Source organism: Hypanus sabinus, unplaced genomic scaffold, assembly GCF_030144855.1.
Source record: "Hypanus sabinus isolate sHypSab1 unplaced genomic scaffold, sHypSab1.hap1 scaffold_53, whole genome shotgun sequence".
NCBI lineage: Eukaryota > Metazoa > Chordata > Chondrichthyes > Myliobatiformes > Dasyatidae > Hypanus > Hypanus sabinus.
In genome coordinates this window covers 1,456,494-1,465,712 of record NW_026781391.1, presented here as the reverse complement: position 1 = coordinate 1,465,712, position 9,219 = coordinate 1,456,494, and the positions used below count along the sequence as shown (strand labels likewise).

Below are 9,219 nucleotides of genomic sequence, written 5' to 3'. Positions count from 1 at the left end.
CTGGTTTGGAGAAAAAGTCATATGAAGCCATGTTAGCAGAGCTGGTACGTCTCTCTTTGGAGTATAGAAAAATGAAAGGGGACTGGATAGAGGTCGACAGAATTATGAAAGGCATAAATAGGGTGGATAGTCAGTACCTGTTTCCAACTGCACCTACAGCAAACAGCAGAGGACATATGTACAAAATTAAGGGAGGGAAGTTTAGGGGTGACATCAGGTTAAGTTTTTTTTTACACAGAGGGTTGTGAGAGCCTGGAATGACTTGCCACGGACGGTGGTGGAGGTTAAATCATTATGGGTATTTAAGAGCCACTTGTACAGGCACAGGAATGAAGGAAAAATAGTGGTTTCCGGGGCTGTGTGGATTCAGTACTTTTTTTAAGGATTATATAGATCGGCACAACATGGAAAGCTGAAGGGCCTGTACTGTGCTGCAGTGTTCTAGGGTTCTATGGAGTTTTCTTGGATGCTGAGGCCGGTGGTGTCGTCCGGATCGGCTGTAACTAGTTTTATAACGATAAGGCAACACCGAGAAAATGCTGGAGCAACTCAGCAGATAGAAAAGAGTAAACATTTAACTCCTCGAGCCGAAAACCGTCATGGTTTTCTGCGTGCTATTCTGTATTTCGAGCATCACCAGATGCTCTCCTGCTTTGTTTGTAAATCAGTTCATCATTCTGTTTCTGTTTACTCACAAGAGGGTATACAGAATAGGGGCATGAAGGCAGCTGAGTTGTACTGAGTTGTACCCGTTATACTGAAGAGCAAAACGATGGATTTGCTCCGGTTCTCCATCTCCAGGTCCTTGTCAATCTCTTCAATTTTTTTTTCCTCGGAGCCGCCTGCGTGCTCGACTAGCCATCAGAACTCGCCTGGCTGTCAGAATATTGAGCATCAAAATCAGAAAGAATGGGACACAAGGGGTAAAAATGCGATGAAATATCTCAAAAGCCGCCCATGAGGGAAAGTTTCTGTAGCTCGGTGTAAGAACACAGTACCAGGGAATACGATCAATTATTACAAGAGGCTCAGAGGTAAAACCCCATGGGACACTCTCCAAGCACGTCAGCACATTCACTGTCCCGATAACCACAGCAGCGGTACTCTCGGTGCAATATTTTATCTTCAGCTTCTCACAGCAAATAGCTACAAATCAATCGATGGTGAAAGAGACAGTCAGCCAGACAGAGGCCGCGGTGCTCGCAAAGGTCAACCATCTAGCAGTACTGCACACAGGAGTGATGAACAAGAATGATTGTGGAAAGTAAATCCAAGCAGTTCACATCAGCAGCTGTTGCGATATAACGACCAGGAGATTGGCCGCTGTCATTCCCACCAGGTAGCGAGCTACGCATTTGGAGAGACCGCTCTTTCCCCAGGACAGGATTAGAATCGCCACCAGGTTCTCTGAAAGAGAGAGGGGAAATCGCAAATTGAGAAAATACTGAACAGAACCCAGTTAGGCAGTTTTTGGGGATCATGAAATATTTCCACTGTTTTGCTGCATGTAGCGGTGGAAGGGTGAAGGGAGAGTCAAGATCTGGCTGAGTTTACGCATTAAAATGAAGTCAAATGATTTGAATTCGGATTCCCTTCTGATGATCAAAATATGAAAAGGTAGCCACAGAATGAAGCTAGGTAATCGCAGAGTCAATTAATGGTTGGAATAATTTCTGTCGGCATCATCCGCGTCTGATATGAATGAAATTAATAAAACTCGACGCTGATTGCGGGATTCCTGCATTAAAAATCATCAACTTCCATGCGACTACCTGTCAGCGACAGAACAGCTGAAGGACACAACAGGAACAGCAAATCCCCGAACCACTCATCCAGATAAAATAAAATATGTGGGAAAGATGTAAACGTGTATTTTCTTTGATCTGTTTCAGAGAGCCCCCATGACACGACTAACACTTTCTCATTATTAGAGTCGTCACAGCCTGTGGTATAAGCATCCCACATTATGGTAGTCATGGACATTATCTGACCCATGTTGTAAGCAGCAAGCGCATCTTTAAGCTGCAGCACTTTGGTCCAGCTTGGAAACTTTTGTTTAATGGCTCCAAACATTCCTACCTCATGTCTCGGTTCCTTGCGTAAGATGTTCTCTGCTGCCATAAGATCCACGAAGTGAATGCCAGCGTTTATCAACCTGCATGAGACCAAATGCATTCCCATGGTTCCCGCAGGCATTTACCAAGGCATTGCCTACTCGAGATTCAAGAGATGCTATAGCACCAGTGGGGGCTGGATCGATGTGGTGGGCATGGACAACTTGGTATATCGAAGACTTGCAACGATTTGCCCTCTGCAGATCAGTCTCCATCATTTTTTGAGAAACCGTAACACCACTGAACCCTAGGCCGTCCTGGTTTGCAGTGTCCTGGGTCGCGCCTAAAGCTCTGCGGAGTTCCTCAAAAATTTTGAGATGTTGCTAATGTAACAGGCATTTTATAGTATCTGTTAGAGGTCAAACGAAAAAAACGAAGAAATGCTTCGATCTGCAAAGGAAATATTAAATATAGAATATTAAAATTTTGTCTCTAAATTGGGAGATTTAGATAGGATGGTCAATAACGCAGGATAGCTGAAAGTGAAGGAAAGAAAGACAAGCGTCACATGCAATGTTATACATGCGCCAAAGAAAGAGAGAGTCGTACCGACAGATTGACAATGGTACAGGGTGAAACAGCCGATTTTGGCAACTGTCTCCCTCACTGACCCTGTTTCCTTTTCCTACCCGCAGGGAAAAATTTCAATCAACTCCGATATTCCCTCCTGTCGAGGAACTAAAGCAGCCGTTACTCTCTTACACACAAGCTGTGTTACAGAGCACAGATACCCCGACAGCTCATCAGTTCCACATTTTCAGACTACAGAGAAATTCAGACTCAGTCCCACACTGAACCCAAGACCGAGACACGGATTACCAACACAACGGTTTACACTGAACCGTCAATATTTACTTGGTCAATATTTACATTGAATTCTGTACGTATCCAACAGGTAGAGATACAGACCAAGTCCCCAGATCCTCACCCACGGGGCTGGCAGAGACAGTGTGGGTTCAGGATTGGACAGACTGATGGAAAATTGGGAATTGATGAATGTGGAATTGGATGAACTTAAAAAAAGTTTTGGATAAGCACGCGGGGTTCTTGATCTTATGCCTGGGTGAGAATTAGTCAGCAGGTCAATGTCAGGTAGAGGAAATAAATGGACCACGTTCAAACATTTAGGTGACTCAGGGATTGCGTGTGAGACCCCAGCTGTTCACAGTCTACAGTGGAGTTTTCAATGTGAGGACCAACTTTATTATATCCATGTCTCTGTTGCACAGATCTGAATGGCTGGGTTAGTGGAGAGAAGGGCGCAGCCATGGTGTGAGGATGCAGACAGAAGTGAAGGAATGAAGAAGTGGCAGACGGACAGAATATGGAGGATCTGTGGCCATCCATTCCTAGTGGAACAATGTAGAAAATCCATATTTATTTGGGGACTGATTGAATGGTTCAGAGGGACCTCACGGTCCTTGTCAACAGGTCACTAAGAGTTAACATACAGGTACCGCAAATAATTAGGAAACAAAAAGCAGTATCTTGTGCTGTGATGCAGGAGTATTGCAGAAGAGGTATAGAGCTGTCTTACTGGGACGTGTCCTACAAGTTGTGGTGAGAATTATCCTTGAATATTAGTTCCAGGTCTTGTCACATTTCCTTGGGAAAGTCCTACCGATTAAAGAGAGGGTGCGAGACTATTGCTTACACTGACAGGACTAAGTCCCGGGATGGCCCGCTTGCTGCTTGTGGGGAGAGTGAATCTGTATTCCCTGGAATTGTGAGGAGAAATACTGGATTCTTTCAGACCATTCAGACCAATTGCAGGGAGGATTTCTCCCCTGAATGAGATTTATATTACCGTGTGTCATTGTCCCAGATTGAAGGAACAATCAGGAATGCGCGAGAAACAAATGTCCTCAGTCAGTGATCCCTTCTCCAGTTAAACCATACAAAGCTGCAGGACAGGAGGAGGACATTGTGTCTGCGACGGTGGACTGACCTGATTAAGCCATTGATGCCTCACTAAAGGAATCCCTCTGCCTGAATGCACATTAAATGTTTTTTTTTCCATTTCTAGTTACAGTTCCTCAGGAAAGTTATCCCCGCAACGGATAGAGTAAAGGGACTTTTCCTCACACTGACTTGAATGCTTCAAGAGATGGTAGGCTGTATGTGTAAGGGGAAAGTGAATAAGCTGGGACTGTTTGGAATTAAGAGAAGAATTGATCGGTTCTTTCAGGTAATTCAGCGCGATTGCTGGGACGATCTTTCCCTTGAATGAGATTCTATTACCATGGGTCACAGACTCAGAATGAACGACGTCATATTCACGATGGAGTGGAAAATAAATTTCTCTCATCAGTGATTATCTCTTCAGTTAGACCGTGTGGGGCAGGAAGAGATCATTTTCTCCGTGATGTTGGGCTGATATCGTTAAGCCTGTGATACCTAATTAAACTAATCACGTTGTCTCCGTGTTGTCTATACCCGTCCCTTCTCTGTGAATTTGTTTGCCTATCGCAGAATCTCATAAATACCATTGCCTTCACCAACACGCTAGAAATTATTTCCAGACACTCGCAACTCTCTGTTTTATTTTAAACATTTCGCCACACATCTGCTTTGAACATTTTTCGCTGTCACATCAACGGCATGTCCTCTGTTATCTGGTACTTTAATGCTGTGAGAAAGGTTACAGTTGCCGACTGTATTTATGACTCTTATAAGCCTCTCGATCTCCCGTTGGTGTCTGTCATTCTGGAAAGGATAACAGGAGTTTTTGCAAATCTTCCTCATAGATCTCGTGCCTATAAATCTCTTCGAAACCCTTTCCGAAGCCTTGTCCTCTTTTCTATAATGGAGCGTCCGAAACTAATTTGAAATTCCGGATGGAACCGAACCAGAGCTTGAAAAAGCGGCGACAACACTTCCTTTTGTGAGAATAATGATCCTCTCAGTTCTCACCTTGGCTTCCGCCACTCGGACAAGAACAATCCAAGTTTGTGCAACTCCTAGTTCTCCTCCCGAAGGTCCTCCTTATAACCTCGTCTATGCTCTTTCCAAATCCTCGTCACCTCCTATTAGACGACTGAAACTAAATGCAATACTCCACATGCAACCCGAACAGAGTTGTCCGGTGAAGAGGGACCCATGGGAATAGGCTGGTTCTGCGATGTCCCGAGAAGCAGTTGGTTGGACAGCTGTTGGTGGCTGTTTTCTCTGCACCCGGATAGCTGGGTATCGTTATCAACAGAAAGGAACGGTCACAGCACTTCCTCCTTCAAACACAAGAACCTGGACCCACGTCGGGGTCTGAGAGGTCCTTTCCCTATTGAAGACACAAAGCCAGTGAATGATCACCCAGTTCCACCAAATGATCATGGAGACATCTTGTGGGACCACATCGCGATTCCCTCCCCCTATCCAGCCAGTTACTTGTGGCAGTCCACACCTCAGCAGCCACGTCCACCTTGGCAGAAAGCATCCTGACTGGACACATCATGGCTTGGTACCGCAAACCGATCCTCCTGTGACTAAGAGACACTGCCGAGGGTTCTGGACGCAGCTCAACACGTCACGGAAGCCAGACTCCCCTCCGTGGCCTCTGTCTTCACTTCCACTACCAGTGCACTCCAGGGTCCTACCCATCCCAGACATCCTCTCTCCCGTCCAATCGGACAGAAGATGCCAAAGTATGAAATCACACACTGCAGGCTCAAGGATAGTTTCTAGCCACTGTTATAAGGACAAGGAATATGTTCTAACATAGTTTTACGTGATAAGAATATCCCTAATATGAGCAGATGGACTTGACGTCATTCTAGTGGAATAGGATCTTGCAGCTTATTGTCTATCTGGCCGCTGATGTAGTGGCATCGGCACTGGACATCGAGGGGAGTGATCCTGGATTAGAACCCAACCAGCCTCTTCCAAAACAGACAAAAGTGCTAAAGAAACGCTCTCTCAGTCGACATCTCTCTAATAGGACACGAACATATATACATTTTTAAAGTTATTTTATGTCTGTTTCTTCGTCCATCTGTACCGTGTTCCTGGGACAGTTAAAGGCTGCCATTTACAGCCTGGAGATGGTTTGACTGCTCCGGCGCTTTGCCAGCTCCGAGAAGATTCTGTGACAAGAGTACGTAATCAGACGACCATAATGAGAAGAAATTCCGATGCGTGGCGGGAATTTCTGTTCCACACCGTTTCGCCGTTTAACGAGTCCATTAATCTGCCGAGGAGGTTCGAGATATCGAGGTAAATGCGATAAGCGAGCGAGAGTTCAGCGCCGGTTGCCTGTCAGAGTAGGAATCTATAAGTGACCGATCACAGTGTGGGTCTCTGTAGACGGCGGGTACGCCTCTTTGATTGTGTCTTTTCTCCCACTTTTGATGAATGTCGTTGATATCAGAGGATGAAGCTGCGTTTATAGACTCTGGACTTTCTCAGATTTATGCTATTTATATTCTGTGCTTTTATCGTCGGTTCCTTTTTGGTTTTGTTGTGTGAGGGGAAGAAGTTTCGGGGTTAATGCTCATTTAGTATTCTAAATGTCTGTTTTGTTTTCGTTCGGGACATGAAGCAAATGCACCTGCTCCGTTTCGTCGTTTCGTGCGGTGGTTTGCGGGGGTGGGGAGGGGGGTTTGGACGTGGAGGGAATTAGGTGATCAGGATGCTGTTCCTTTTGAGTAGGGAAGGGTTTGGGTTCTCTCTCAATGTTTTTCCTTGAATTAATTCCATGTACTTTCTCTGACTCCTGCTTCTCTAAGAAATGTTTAAGAAATCAGCTATGCATAAGGATGTATGATTTGATAATAATAAAAAAAAAACTTTTGAATCTTTCAAAGTTGCCGTGCGGTTCATCAGAACTTCGTTATTGTTTAACTCTACTGCACTTTATCTGTGGCAGTTATACTCTATTCTGTAATCTGTTATTGTTTTACCTTTTCCTTCCGCAATGCACTGTGCAATGTAGTGATTGTTGTGCACGGTATTCAAGACAAGATTATCTCTGTCCCTCGGTACAGGTGTCCACAATAAACAAATCTTGCCAGGTACGGCAAGGCGCCAGAGCACGGCTCATTGCTCTTCTTGTCTGGCATTGCTGGGTCATCGCCCACATCATATGACATGACACAATATAATGGCAATGATCCACTTACTCCTGACAGAGTTTTGATCCCGGTTTTCAGTACTCTCTCTCTCTCTCTCTCTCTCTCTCTCTCTCTCTCTCTCTCTCTCTCTCTCTCTCTCTCTCTCTCTCTCTCTCTCTCTCTCTCAGAGGTTACATTCTCTTGCCGTTTTCCATTCAGCAGTAACCCTGACCTCCAAGGTCCCATTTTCCCTTTTCAAATTGAAGGCCCTGAACTTATGGATTACATCACTTCTTCGCCAATTCTCTCATGTCACATAACAGATTTAATTCTGGCGTGACCCTCTCACGTAGCTTGTCACAAAGATGGCACGTTAACTAACTCTGCTGACAGCCACATGACTCAGCGCCTTCCATAAATAACACATCTTCGGTTGGTATAATTTGGCATCAACCAAACAAGTAAGCATGCATGTTGCAAAGGGGGAACTTTAACTCTGGCGATTGCCGAGTGAAAGCTGCCCCATGCACAGTTGTCATTCATCCGGATATAACAGATCGTGCACCGGCATAAAAAAAAATAATAAAAAAGACAAAGGGCACATTGCAGATAAACCAGTCTAAACGTGTACATAAATGTTGGAGCTTCGTTCTGTAGTAGTTGACTGTATCACTTTACTCACGATGATGGATTCCAGTCACCGGCCACAGATCGAAATTCCCTCAAAGATAGTCTGGCTAACACAGAATTATTGGCATTTCCTCCTTGCAAATATTCTTTTGAACAACGCACTCCTGGCAATAGGGTCTGCACTTCACGTGTTTTCTACAAGCGTCTACCCTTGTGCTCTTCTCTACACAACAAACGCGGCTGCTGTCCCTCGGAAACCTGATCCCGCTCAGCTCTCTCGAAGCTTCCATAGCACCCACTGGGTGCAATGTTACGAAATGCTCTAAAACGAACTTGGTTGGCCTACACGACATTCCTAAGTTTGGCAAATGACACCTCGACTTTAGCCAAAGCCAAAACACTGGTCCATGTGGTTTAACAACAGAACATGCTGTTTCTGGTAGAAAAAAATCAAAAGCCTGCTAAACTAAAAATACCTAACAGCATAGCAGAATAATACAATACAGCATGTACTTAACCAGAGCATTACATCTGTAACTACTATCGGGAAATTTGAACGAGGATTAGTCTTTCTGTATTAACTTCACCACTGCCTCGAGAGCCAGTCTGGCATACGGACCTGAAACATTCCTATGGCTCAACAAGCTGTTATCCTCAGTTGGTGTCATTGCCTTTGGGTCAAAACTCTTTAGACATTTTCTACCACGTACCAGACTTTCAACCGTTGTAGCTGCACCCGAATCTATCATATCTTCTGGCAGCATCAAGATTTAAAACTTTTTGGTTAGTATTCCAAATGAACAATTTCAAATAAAAATAAAATAATTGTTAACCCGGATGCAGCACAAAAACATTAAGATTGAGAACAACAGATTAAATTGGCACATAGAACTCATAACTTGCCATATATAGATATACTCATTACACTCAATAACAGGTATTTTCCTGTTTCCTTAGAATTTTGTCTTTGTTTATGTTTGAACACAAGTTTCTGACTACATGTATCACGTAGGAATTTGGATAAAAAAAAGAAATTAACTCTCATTGAAAATAATATGTTTACTTGCATAACGGTGCTGACGATTTGCATTAGCTCAAACGACCTAAATGGTTTTGTTGATGATTTTTGTCTGCTCAGTGTTTTGGACCTCTTGCTTAGAACAAAACAATAATCAGCCGTCATTGGGAGAAGGTCATGTGGTGCAGGGCAACATCTGAGGTTCCAATCTCAGTCTCACCCTCAGGGAAGATATCACCTCTCTCTGTCTCTGGCACTGGCCGTACTTCATTCCGTACACTCAGGGAATGCACCGAGAGAACATATTCATTGAAGGACGGTGGTGGCTGAAGCAGCTGTTGCGTTCATCGTTATCTGGATGTGGAGTCCAGGAAAAAAAAAATCAACTGTTCAGCCAACTGTTCACCCAGAA

At 44.3% G+C, this 9,219-nt stretch overlaps 1 pseudogene; it reads right to left on the bottom strand.

Annotated features, from left to right (window-relative positions):
- Positions 1-1,279: 1,279 nt before the first annotated feature.
- On the bottom strand, positions 1,280-7,198 carry LOC132389312 (lysozyme g-like; annotated as a pseudogene).
- Between the last annotated feature and the right edge of the window lie 2,021 nt (positions 7,199-9,219).